This window comes from Pteronotus mesoamericanus, unplaced genomic scaffold, assembly GCF_021234165.1.
Source record: "Pteronotus mesoamericanus isolate MK-2021 breed Mesoamerican mustached bat unplaced genomic scaffold, CSHL_Meso_final contig_202, whole genome shotgun sequence".
Lineage (NCBI taxonomy): Eukaryota > Metazoa > Chordata > Mammalia > Chiroptera > Mormoopidae > Pteronotus > Pteronotus mesoamericanus.
This window is the reverse complement of record NW_026555086.1, coordinates 6,675,526-6,689,383: the sequence shown is the minus strand read 5'-3', so window position 1 is coordinate 6,689,383 and position 13,858 is coordinate 6,675,526. Positions and strand designations below refer to the sequence as shown.

Here is a 13,858-nt window from a genome sequence, read left to right as displayed (position 1 = left end):
TGCGACCGCCGAGCCCGCTCCTCTGCGCGCCTTGCTTGCCCCGGCTGGATTCTCCCCCCCTCCCTCACTGCTTTCTCTTTTCCCCCCTCGCTCTTTGCACTGGGGGGCTCTGCTTTTGGCTTCGCAAAGGTCCTGCCAAGATGCTAAGTTGGAAATTGAGGATTCTGACGCCTTGTGCGCGCCTGAAGCTCCTCCTTCCCGGGGTGTATTCGGTGGTTGGACTGGCAGGAGCCTCTGGGCGGCCGCAGCCAACCCGGCCGCCAGGCGCGCCTCGCCCTCTCCCTCTTCCTCCCCGGCTCTCTCTCCCGCTTGCTGGCGCTCCCCTCGCCCCTCCCTCGCGCCCGCCTCTCCTCCGAAGCCCTCGCCTCCACCCCCCTTTTCTTCTCCCCCCTCCTTTGCCTGGTCTCTCCCTCTCTCTCTCTCTGACTCTCGAGCGCCGGCCCCAGGATGACAATCACATCCCAGGCGCACCGCTCTCTTCCAACTTTCCTCCTTGGCTAAGTCCGGGTGGAGCGGCCGTTCCGACGCTCCGCGGGCTCTGGTGGCAAGTCTGGCTGCCCCAAAGCACAAAGGGGACGAGGAGGAGGACTGCGCGTAGGCGAATGCTCTGCTCTCACCTCGCCACAGTAAACCGCCGAGTTAGCGGATTTCTTGTTGGCCAGGAGGCTGGGCTCCGAGGCGGATCGCCATCCCGCCGCCCCTGGTTTCTCCCCCACAGCAGGGGCCCTGAGAGCGAGTTGAAGATCCGGAATGAAGGTCCCTGGGAGAGCCCGATGAATGCCCTAGTCCAAGGCGCAGGGAGTCCGGATGGCCGTCTTTCTTCGCCAGCAGCAGCAGCAGCAGCAGTAGCAGCAGGTGGGCGAGGGACAGGCCTGGGACATCTGCAAGTATCGGATCCGGCCTGTCTTCCACCAACGGCCCTCCAGACTGCAAGGGAGAAGGCACTGGGGGCCTGGGACGTCTGATGGTGGCGTTTCTCTACAGGGGAGGCAGCGAGCAAGAGCTGCTGGACGGAGAAGCAGCTACGCCGGAATAGGTCTCCGGACCCCACTCCTCCTCCCCACCCGGCCCAAACCTCGCTGCTTCGTTCTCTGCGTTTTCCATCCGCAGCTCGCCCAGCCAAGGCCGGTGGTGGTGGTGGATGCGCGTCCCCTTCCCCCTCGCACGCGCTCTCACACCCACCCATGCTGCACTGTAAACACTCCGCACAGCAGTGCCCAACCCGGCCGCTGTTTGTTCAGCGAGGCGCTGGCAAGGCAAACACACCACTGAGTCAGAGGCAGAGCCCTTGCCCACGACGGCCACACAGTGAAAGTACAAAACAGACCATCTGTCGGTCTCTCCGCCCCGCGCTGCCACAAGCCACAGACGCTTTCGATCTCGGGGACAGACAGGGGCGCTGGTGAACCAGGACAGGGGCGGGCACATGGTTGGGCACTCCGCAGGCGCTCGATATATTAGGGAATTTGTGGCCTTTTATAATGGGGTCACACGCAAGCCGAAGCACGCCTATACACAAAGTGCCCCGCAATGATTTTGATGGGCAGGACACACTTATTTCTTGACCTCCAGCCCCGGCACTCAAACCCACTCGGCACACACGCACACTCTCCGAGGGGCGACTTAGCGCACGCGCGCTGGCTCCTCCCCTCCGTCAGCTTCCTCAGGCTCCGCCCCTCGAGCGCTATTCTCCGGGACCTTTTCGATCCCCGCGGCCCTTTCTCCCTGCCTTCACCTCTAATTGGACGGTGGCCTCCACTGACACCATCCCCGAAGACGTGAGCCCGCCTCCCTCCGAGTCGCAGCGCCGAGGGGGCGGGGCGGGGCGGGGCGTCAGCGCCCTATTGTCATGGAGACGGGAAGCCGTTCGCGTCGGTGGCGGGCTCAGCCCGGCTGAGGTGGCTGCCAGCCAGCCAAGACTGAGGCTAGGCCGAGCGGCCCGGACAGCCTGACGAGGAGGGAGCGTGGAACCGGCCAGCGGCGGCCTCTCGGGCAGCCAAGGGGCAGCGTCCTTCCGGGAGCAGCTAGGCCCAGGTGGTCGCAGGGAGGGCCTCGGAGCGTCCCCGCCCTGCTCTCTTCGCCCCCGCCTCTCGCGGCCCCTCCGCCCCTGAGCGACCGCCCCCGGCTCCGCCCGCCGCCGTCTCAGCCCCTCGCGGTAACGGTCGGTAGCGGCCCGCGCGCGCCGCCCGCCGGGGGCTCGCGTCGGCCACGAGGGAGCGTCCTCGGCCCGCGCTCCCGCGACGCGAAGGAGAGGTGAGCCTGCGCCCCCATCCCGCCTGTTCCCCCACCCCGTCGCGCCCGGGCTTTCCGCCCCTGGAGCCGCATCCGCGTCCCCTCTTGCGCCGGCTAGACGCGGCGGAGCGCCGCCGAGCACCCCGCGGGCCGGGGCCGCGTGAGTTGGGGGCGGGCCTCCCCTGGTGTCACAGACCCCGGGCGGGCGCGCGTGGGTCCCCTCCCTCCACGCGCGGCGGCTGCGCCCTCTCGGCTCTCGTCCGGGATGCCGACTTCCGAAACGGAGCCACGGAGGTTTGTGCCGCCGAGAATCTGAGTCTGTCACACAGACGTCCTCATTACATCCTGCTGCTACTTCGGGCCGCTAGGCTCGCCCCCTCCCCCACCCCCTCCCGCTCTTCTTTTACTGTCTCCTTCAGGGTGTCAGGGCCTGGAGAGAATCCCGAAAGATATGGAAGCATTTAGAATTTATGGTTCTGCTGCTGTGGTTGTCACCTCCGCTCTACGTCAAATTTAAGACTCATTTCTTAAGGATGTCTCTATTTTCTGCTTTATTGGCACACGGATGGCTCCGCGGCTCGGCTGGCCGCGGCCGCGCGGCGCCGGCCGTGGACCGGGGCTCGTGCACGGAAGGGAAGAGCGGGTCATTAGCAGGCGGAAGGGATTCGGGTAGCATCTGGCGGGTGTCTCCGTCTTCGGGCGAAAGCTTGCACGTTGTTTGCCGGTAAACACGAGGTTTTCACTTTTTATCTTGGTAGGGGTGACAGTACGTTACCCTCCCCCGTTCCCGGTTTCCCCCATTTATTCATCAGCTTTTCCGTGGTGGGACCCTGCGTACTTGTTAGTAGTAGTTTCCTTGGGCTGTTGTCACGGAAGCTTCCTCCCCCAGCAGAGGTGGGAGCTACTTCCCCCTTATTTCATGTTACCAGGATGACTTATTTGGAGGGTGGTGGTAGGGGAGCTGACTATTGCATTTTATTTTTCTGAACATTTTAAACTTAATTAGGCATCGCTAGGAATGTCCTGATCGTTTTTCACGCCGGACTTTAAACGTCCTCATTTTGCAGCTCCCTGAGGATTTACTGGTTCTTCATGTCTGCACCGATCCAGTTAGGCATACGAAACTCTTCAGATTTAAAGCTGTTAAAAATAAGATCCATAATTGTGTGGCTCAGACATGGCCGTAGAGCTTGCTCTTCGAGTTTTGGCTGTACAGTTGTCATTGTTTAAGTCAGGCGCAAAAAGAGGTTATTCCTGTTTATTTAGCGTAATAACTGTTTACAGTGAAAACTTTGAAGACTCGTGAAAGTAGGTCTGCTGTCTTTTGAAGATCTCATCATTCTTGAGGGAGACACAACAGCGGCGCTGGCAGAGGCAACAGATTGCTTCCGTCGTATCACTTCGCTGTTTCGGAGTGTACTTAAGGGATTATGATTGATAAGGCTGTCCTTCCAGCGAATGTGGACACAGGTGTGCCTCGTTATCTTAATTACGATCCTGAGAAAGTGTTGTCTATAAAATGGTGACACAAGAAGGGCCACATATTTTTGTATAGTTTTGCTTTTGGAGAATGTAATTGCACTCGAAAACTGTCTTGGAGCGTTCAGATTTTGTGAGCACTTTGGCAACAGAAGTTTTAGCGAGAAATGGGAGTTTAATGTGAAGTGTTCTGGCATGTGCTAATGCTACTTGTGGCTTTTGGGAGTGCCTTTATCGGCCTTCTTTGTGCTCTATCTCGGTGGAATAATGGGTACTAATTTTGAAATAAAAGCTTAGAGCAGTGTATTAGGCAAATGTTTATTAGTGTTTGGAATAAATCTGTAGAGGAAAGTGTGCTTAATGCGTAGAGACAGGAATAAAAAAGTAAATATATCAGACATTTATGCCGCTTCATTTTTTGGGAAAACATTGTTTTAATGATCTAAAGCCATTTCTTTTTTTCATATCATCAGGTACTTAGGTACATTGCTTATGGAATGCCTTGTTTTTATTTCCAGAGAGAGAAAACAAACGATCTTGTTTTCTCCAAAATATTATCCTGTAGATTTGAATTGATGAGCAAGTAAAGATAGTACATTTAGCCTCTTAATAGTTTAAGGATCTGAAACATAAACTGAGGGTGACCACTAAATTAATGTTACTGTCCTTGACTTGAAATCTCTGAATGCAAAAACAATAGCAAGACGGATGCTGTTGATCATATTACCCTTGGCTTACCCAGAACCTAATACCCTTTAACATAAGTATTGCATTAAGACTTCCCCCCTCTCTTTGTAGATCATGATTTCCTGGAAGCTGGCTGTCTATCAGTGTGTATGTAAGATGTGTGAGTGTTTTTGTTTAATGTGAAAACTCATTGGAGAAAGAGGAAATGAAAGTGGAGGAGGCCATGGGCATACATGATCGGAGAAGCCAGGTGTAGAGTCACAGCTCATTCGTGACTCCAAGGGTAATTAGCTGGCTAGAATTACATGGTAAACTGAAATCAAAGAAAGACTTATTTAGATTTGTTTGCTGAAATTAAAACAAGAGTATTAATTTTAAGGATAATTGCTTTACTTGTCCCCCAACTCCCCCATCGGAATTTTTTTCTGGCAGCTAAGACCAGCCTCCCCATGCTGTTTCCATGTATTATTTTAAAACGGGATATGCCGTGTTAAAAGGAATGAGAAAGGAGCACATGAGCTAATTACCTATCCTTCATTTTTATTACTAACAAATAGTTATTAATTTATTTTTACATTATAGAAATCTTAGGAAAGATTTAAATGTTCTTTAGTTGATAACATGCAAGTAAATGAATTGTGTAATCCTGAGTGAATTGTAGATTATGAAAATAGTATTATATTTTGGAATAATGTTTTAACTCTGAGATAGCCCAGCCTGTTTTGTGTGGTAATATCTCAATGTCTTTGTATATTTCCCTTCAGTTTCTACATTTTGTTGGCTCCTGAATTTTTAACATTTTTGGGTACAATTATTAGCTGTTTTATAGAGGGTAATTGTTCTTAATAGAATAGCAGTTGATGCAATGCTAAGAAGATGTAAAATCTTGGAATTTTTTTTCTTATTCAGTAATGACCCTGGTTTGCTTTTATAGCACTATTCCAAAGTGTGATTCTTATGACTTATTTCTGCATAAATCTGCAGTATTTTTATAGCCAGAGTATACCTAACCACCAATTTAGCTTGACAAATTAACTTAGATGCTTCAAAATTGAAAACCAGTATATTCTAATGGAGTTTGAATTTAAGTCTTTATTAGTAAGGATGCACTTAACATTTGTTCAGGAGAAGGGAATATAATTTTCTCTTGCAGTTGTCATTTACCTAATTCATTTTTCCAGCCTTTTCTCGAGCTAATGATATTCCACACCTTGATAGGGCCTTTATTTGTTTATTTGCCATAATACGAAGTGATTCTTTGGAGAAAATTAGATTCGATATTCATATCTAATATCCCAAAAGTATTTAACTAGTCTTCTGTGTTTCCCTAAACAGAACCATCTCTGTTTTCTGTGCAGGTGATAAGTATGATGCTTCCATAATACATTTGGATGTTTTCAGCTAAGTTGACTCTCGAATTATGGGGTTCCACCAAATGCTGGCTGAACCTTGTCCTTGCACATCCCGGGACTGATCCGCAAGTGAGTGTCTACACAGTGTGCTTGTGTGTGGAGTAAACCCCAGATAGCATCAGTGTTGGATTTACCAAAGTACTTCTATTGCTATTAGAGACTAAGTACAGAATATCACTTGAGGCCTTTGATTATATAATTGTACTAATGCATTAAACAAAGGTTCAGTGAGTAGCAAAATTTTTGATTCATGGAAATACTCTGAATAATTTATTTTTAATATCATTAGATAGTGACATATATAAAAGTGCTTTTCATAAAAAGACTAAGGTTATATTTTATAAAAAATAGAATTATACCAAATTACAGTTTTTGATTATTTTCATTACCCAGTTCTTTTCAGAATTAATTTAATGGGTGTATCAGCTCCTGTCGTGAGTACCAAACTCTTTAAAAAACAAAGCATACACAGTTGTGTGTAAAACTTACCATTTTTCATCAAAATAGGGGCTGCTGAATGCAAGCAGATTAGAAAAGCTATGAGAAGAAATTATTTTGCAAAATATTTGTGTCATGTAGTGAGGAGAGCAGAGAACTGGATTTGGTGATAGAGAACATTTTGTTAAGTAAAAAGAGGTGGTTGTGTGACCAAAAAAAAGCTGATTTTACAGAAGGCTTCTATAGTTAGTAGAGCCTGCAATAGAACAAATGCTTCTCTGTGAATACTTTCAAAGGCATGAAAGTGATTTTTTACGTAGTACAAAGTAATATATAATTGTATTTAAAAAACACACTTGTGTTCCCCTGTCAGTGCTTAGGTCTGATGGAGGTGGGGTTTCATATATGACCAAGAGTTGATGCATTACAACAAGTTAGAAAATGCACAACACAAATATATAAAGAAAATGTTAAGCAGTGAGAATTCTTGATTTCTCTTTGTTTGCCTTTAAGGTTAGTTTTTTGTTTTGTTTTGTTTTCTGTATTGTTTTAGCCAAGTGTGAAATTGTAGAATTTAAAAGATAAAAGGATTGGGTTTTTTTTCCTCCTAAGGATAAATATAGGAAAAATCTAAACGTGTATGTGAATTGGCTGAGTTTTATATTTGCCATCAGCCAAAATGTATTATAAAGTTTAATACATCACGTATATTAATGATATTCAAACATATTAAAACTAAGACTCCTTTTATATAAAAGGGTGTGTGTGTGTGGTAGGCGGGAGGTTCCCCACTCTTTTGACAATATGAAGAAAACATGTGCTTTCAGCAGTAATAAGTTATGGTTGATTAATTGAGAAGGTTGTACTAAATGTTCTCTAGTGGAAACAGCTAGAGTATACTCTTTGAGAAATGTAGAATTCAGGAATAAAATCAATTGAAGTATTGGTAATTAAATTGTAATTCCATGAAGGATGGAAGTGGTAGGAAAGATGAAGCTAACTATTGCTGTTTTTCTTTTTAAGACTCTACAGTTCATAATGGAGCTACTGTACTGGCTCTTGGAAGGAGGAGATTCTGAAGATAGGGAGGTAATACTATCTTTTTCTTTTTTTCCAAGAATACTTTCCTCTATAATCCTAAGCCCTTATTACATATAAGAACTTTATCTAGTAGACAGCAATTTCTTTACATTTGAGATATGAAAATGACCTGATTTTTTTCTGTGCTGAGTTTTGAGCCGCTTCTCCCAGGGCCGTGGGTTGTGTTGGGAGAGCCGAGAAGTCTCATCGAGGCCTACTCAGCACCCTTAAAATAGCGTCTTTCTGAGAGTCCGAACTGTGGTGGCGGCCTGCACAGCTCTGGTAGCTGCCCTTTTAGTTTGTCATTGATGTGGGCGCTTACAGCAGGGTGCTTGTGTGCCTCCATTTCCCTCCCCGCCTTTGTCGCCTTATCTGCGGGAAGGCTCTCTCTGCGCTGGTTGCCTGCTGCCGCCACCACACTCTGAGTGGGAGACTGGGTGCTTGACAGCTGGTTCCAGAGCTGTGCCAAGGAGTCAGCCGCCCTGCCTGGGCTGCTCTAGTGCCCTGCGGGCGAGGAGCGCACGCCCATGGGTTCTTGCCCTAGTTCGCAGCTCTAAGCCCCTTTCCATATTTTGCGTAATCCCAGGCTACGGGTAACACTTTCCTTTTCCTCTCACTAGGTTGGCCTGCTGCTTACTTTGCAGCTGTTGCAGGGATTCACAGGGAATGCAGAACTCTGTATTATTCTGGATGATATCTTTGATAATTTATTCGCATGCTCTTTCATTTTCAAGAACCTAATGCTGGTGTTAAAGAATGAGTCTGAGATTCCTGAAGAACAAATACCGTGTTCAATTTGTATCCATAGGGAAAGCTCCTGTCTTCTCATACTATGTTACCATACTGAATATACAGGTTAATTTGAAAACATAAAACCCTTTTATAAAGGACTAGGTACTACATCTAAAAATGTTCATGAAGGGTTAAATTGAGTGATGGTGTTTATATATTTTTTCACTTTTAAGAAAAATGATATACTTTTCTGGTCATCAAAAATACCTACTCCCTGTCTTATGTCTATGGAAAGATATTAGTAGAACAATAAAGGGCGTCGTGATGTCTAATTACATAATGAGGAAATTGGTAAGCAATGTAACTAAAATCAATTTCTTCCATTAAAGGAGCTAGTATACATTTAAAAACAAAAACCTTCAGGAAATCCTCTTTGATCTTTGAATGAAATGATGTTTTTGGTTAACACAACAGGAAAGGGGAAATACACCAATCTCAGATTCTTTTATTCATGCCTAGGTAGAGGTTGTAAGAGCTGAGAGTGCCATTAAAATGTAGCCTAAAAAAAATGGTTATATCACAGTGATTACTTAGAAAGCAGTTTACATTTGCAAAGCAATTCAGTATTATGACCTTGACCAACTTTTACACTTCATGTACTTGGGTTATTACTCCCGTTTGTAAAATACCAGTGTATGGAATAGCTTTATATAGAATGCAAGGGTCTTTTTGAATTGGCTAGTAGGTCTTGCTGGTCACCTTAAAATATGCTGCAATATTACAAAGTTGAAATGTAATATTTATTAATAGAAGGAAAATATAAAATTTAATAACTGGGCAACTGAAACCTTTAAACCTATTTTAAAAGTATAATCTTGACATCTATGACACTGTTTTTGTCTTTGTTATGTAGATAGAATTATGGCTATTCTACATGTCAAATGTTTTATTTATTAATTCCAAATTTTATTCTCCATATTGGACTTTTAAAATGAAAGACGTACGTGCTTTAGAGGGTAAGATTTTGAGTCATGGGCTAATTTATTAAGCACTAGTACATAGAAAAGCAGCCTTGATTAATTCAGAACTCGGGAAGCGGGCAGGTAAAACTGTTTACAGCTGAAATTTCCTAATGCAGCAACCATTTAAATTAAATGTTTGTTGCCATAATAGTGATGGCATTTTCTCCTCCCCCTCCTTGTGGTTTTGTCCAACTAGATGTTACAGTGGCAGTTGCACTGACTGTTAAGTGTTTAAATGATGACACCATTATGTGAAGCGATTTTGAAATGAGAGATTCCAGCCAAGAGTTACATCTGCTCCCGTCTCCTTCACATCACACTCTCTGGCAGTACAGATTATGATTGATTTGTTTGTGACAGATTGCAGGAAACAGCCATTGATTTTTCAATATTTTACCTTAAAATTATTTACAGTTGTAACCATGGGGAGGTATTTCCATGGGCTGTCAGCCCCTGAAAGACTAGGATAATATTCCCTGCTCTCTGACAAGACAAATTACCTGTAATGAGTGCAGTAGCTGAAGGGTATACTTTTATTTTAAAATATGTCAATAACCCCAGTGACTAAACGAATATTGATTTAGCATAATGAAGCCTGAGTAATGTGAAAATGAGCTTTTTCAAGGAGCATGGTAAAGACTTTCTTTTTAGCTGGTTGCAAGAACCTTTTCATTCTTTTCCACTAGCTGGTGGAGATAACGAGTGTTATATGCCGACCATCAGGAGTGATAGTGTCGTTTGTGAGAACCAGGGTCCCAATATTTCGCCCTTGCTTTTAGTGATTCTTTTTCAAATCTTATTTGGACCGGTACTTTTAAGTCATAGGATAGCTACTGATTTGCTCGATCTGATCTGTAACCCACTTAATATTTTTACAATTTCAACACATTTTGCCTAAGACCTTCAGTGATGAATATTAAAATATAACTATATGTACAGTCATTGGTAGATGACATCATAATTACCTTAAGACATTTCAGATGGGTTATTGTGGTATTTAATGTGCCGTATTTTATGGTAGAATAATTCCCCGTCCCTGGACATCAGATTGCTTTCAGTGGGAATGAAGATTAATTTACTTAAGTCCTGATATTGTATGTGTCAGTATGTGTTTTCATTTTTGTCAGACTTCTTCTCCCCCTTTTAAAAATGTAATTCTCTCCTTTTTATGGATTAAGATCTCAATACATAAGGCTGTTCAAACAGGAATGATAGCAAAAAAGGATATAGCTTTATTTTATAGTCCATCAAGAAGCCTCAAGATTTTATGCCTGAATAAGTATCTCCGTATCTAACTTGATAAGAAGAAATAGGGTAAACAATACCAGTAATATATAGCAGAAAAGTAAGTATTTGAACAAGATGTCAAACTGATATTTCATGAGAACCTGGCATGTTTTATGATAACTAATAATAATAAAATCTTATTAAAAAGCACTAGGTAAAATCCCTTTAGAAATTAAATAGTAGTTATAATTGCAAGAAAATTCAGACGGCTCTTTATGAGCGCTCGTTCTCGTGTAGCTTTGGCATTGGAAGGGTTGCAATAAAGTGAAAAATATAAACACATCCTTCAGTGGAAAATGAGATGGCCTCTAGAACAAAAATTTGCCATTTTATTTTTTCCCAAGTATTTGCCTAACGCTGGGACATAGAGGGTTGCTGTCACTTGGCTTAGTTGTGTCCTGCAGTAAACCAGATGGTTTATAAAATCCTGGTTTCATGGTTTTCAGTGCTGTAAGATTTCATTTCTGCAGCACCCAGCCCCCAAATTCTTTCCCGTCTTCTATAAAAGAACCTTCGAAAATAGAAATATGAGGGATGTACCACCATCGTATATAAAACTGACAGTCTAAATTCTTAAACCATTAATTTGCTTTATAATTTTTTAAGTCGATGTAGTACCCATAGAATTTATCTATGAATAAGGCATATATATATGCCTTCCGGGAAAAAAATGGAGATAGAGTTTTTAATAGTTTTTTAAAATAAAGCATAGCTTCTTCAGACAAACCTATGCTAAGGAAAACATCTATATTGTTGTACTTAGTTTATTTTGGAGTAAAATAATAAATATATTGCAGTCAGTACCTCTTGACCCCAGCATTTAGTTTAAACCTATGTGTTCATTTCATAGTACATGTATAGGAGTATTTATGTGAATTAAATTTAATGAATACATAGATACAGTGAAGCTTTTTTCTGGACAAATTATTCTTTTTTGGATACTATACCATTCTCCATTTCTTTTTTCTTCCTGAAAAAAAAAAATCTGCCCTTGTTTTCCTTTAGGGAAAAACTATGTAAATGTTTTTAAATCATGCAAGTCATTGCCTTGGGTTGGTTAAGACATTGATATTTTGAAAAGGAGAAAATGTCCATTTGAAAAATATTTATTGTATTTATTATCTATTAAGATAAACAGTTTACTCTGCAGTGGTACATACCAATCTACTTAATTATTATTATTTTTTTTTTGCAGAATTCATTTTACTGTGTTTAGTCGGACTTCCTGTGATAACTTAATATAGGAACAAATTAGCATCTAATTCTATTTTCCATGTGACCTCAACCAGTTGAAGAATAATACCACCACTGTGGAGGGGCGGCTATTTGATAGTTTATGTAGACTCTAGCATCAAGTGTTTGCAGATGCTCAGTGCATCCTGGCTAATGTGTTATCGAAGATGTTTTAAAGTAAGCAGTTAGAAGAAATACCTCTGGTACTAAGTTATTAAAATGCCTCCTAAAGGTAGCATTTTTAATTAGTGTACATAATCGATCAGTGATTTGTCTTCTCCCAAGCATAAAGCACCATGGCAAAGTTAAGTGCGGTTGGTAAAGTGTAGGATATTAGGGACTGATGGTGACAATGATCATGACAACTAAACGGATTTTTTTTCTTTTAGATTCAGCTCTCGGTCTGAAATTTCCTGTGGTCTGTTCAATCTAGATGCAAAGGACATGGAAAAATCAAGTGCTCAAGTGGTTTAAATATGTTTTGGATGTTCCTATTTATAGACTGAAGTATTTTTCCAATTAAAATTCTCAGTTGTCATTCAGAAGAAGGTTATGCATTTCTCGATCATCAATTTTAAATGCTTAGTATTGTGGAGTATTACCAAACATTTTCTGTTTTAATCAAAATATGGAAAAAAATGAATCTTATGTATTGATTTTTTTCCCCTAAAATGTCTTTGTTGGGTTGGATGAATGTTTATACCTGAAAGAGAGGTCTCCAGAAAAATCCCCTTCTTCTGGCAATTCAGTATCATTTGAGTAGATTTAACGTCACTTTCTAATGTGACCATATTATAGTCTGGGAAGAGAAAAGACTTGAAATGTATACACACGCACGCACACACACACATTTTAACTCTCTATATTTAGTACCTCTGGAATAGAACATTTTCTCCTCAACGAATCTATTACCTCAACTCGCAAACAAAAAACAATCACCTTAACTGGCAGAGCATTTGTTAGGTGTTTAAACATTTGATTTATGTAAAGGAAGCTGACACCCAGTTTTCTCAGATGCCTTCCATGGGAGTGGACTGAACCGTGTGAGGTGCCTTGCCATCGTGAAATCCTGTCCTGTGGCCTTTGCGGCAGCCGTGGGAAAGCAGGAGAGTTCTTCTGCGAACACTGTGACGGGGTGTGTCTGACCGGAGGTGGCCCTCAGCAAGGGACGTGGGGCGGGGGGGCATGGTTCACAGACGCTGGTGCCACTGCGCAAACTGATGTGCGTTACAGTGTTGTGAGGAATCCAGTTTGTACTTCTTCCACTTCTATAGTATTTACAGAGAATCAAAATAATGGGATGAGTTCTTAAGCAGTGTGGTGAAATCAAATTATTAGAGGAGAGTATTTCTTTTTAATTTTTAATTAAACTCTGTATTTTGCAGTAATTATATATTTCACATGCAGTTGTACTAAATAAAGGATAGATCCCTTGTACCTTTCACCCAGTTTCTCCCAATAGTAACAGCTTGCAATATAGAGGACAGTAGCACAGCCGGGACGTCGACACAGGCGCAGAACATTTCTTCGGTCACCACAAGGACTCCTCGCCCTGGCCAGGTAGCTCAGTTGGTTAGAGCATTGTCCCGATGCTGCAAGGTTGTGGGTTCGATCCCCAGTCAGGGCACATGCAAGAGTGTACCAAAGAATGTGTAAGTTAGTGGTACAACAAATCAATGTGTCCCTCTCTCTCCCCTCACCCCCTAAGAAGAATCAGTACAAAAAATTTTTTTCAACAATGAAGTCCTCATGTCGCCCTTCTACACCCATAGTCACTCGTTGCCCACCCCTCCACCTGACCCTCGCAGCCACTAGTCTGCACTCCAGTTCTATAATTTTGTGTTTTCAAGAATGTTACATAAATGGCATCATATAGTATGTAACCATATGGGGTTGGCTTTTCTCATTCAGTGTAATTGTATAGAGATTCAACTTGCATTTACAGTACTTTGGGTTTTTTTATATTTGGGTAGTATCCCATGGTATGATTGGCCCGTGGTTTGTTTAACTATTTACCAGTTGGGACATGATTGTTTCTAGTTGTTGATTATTACAAATAAAACTGCTATAAACATTCGTGTACAGGTTTTTGTGTGAATATAAGTTTTCATTTTCCTGGGATAAATGCCCAGGAATGCAATTGTGGTTCATATGATAATTACATAGAGTGTTTTTTTTAAGGCTAGAATTGATTTTTGTGTGTGTGGAAGGGAACACAGAGGACATCGACATTTTTGTGGTGTTTTTGCTTTAACT

The 13,858-nt window shown here is 42.9% G+C and overlaps 1 long non-coding RNA gene across 3 annotated transcripts; it reads left to right on the top strand.

Annotated features, from left to right (window-relative positions):
• The first annotated feature begins 2,142 nt into the window (after positions 1-2,142).
• LOC129068218 (uncharacterized) lies at positions 2,143-13,653 on the top strand. Of its 3 annotated transcripts, XR_008528916.1 has the most exons (5): positions 2,143-2,253; positions 5,757-5,879; positions 7,272-7,337; positions 11,565-11,779; positions 11,992-13,653. It is a non-coding gene; the product is annotated as an uncharacterized LOC129068218 (long non-coding RNA). The 3 variants fall into 3 exon arrangements; XR_008528914.1 differs by lacking the exon at positions 11,565-11,779; XR_008528915.1 differs by lacking the exons at positions 2,143-2,253; positions 11,565-11,779 and adding an exon at positions 2,298-2,392.
• Positions 13,654-13,858: the final 205 nt, after the last annotated feature.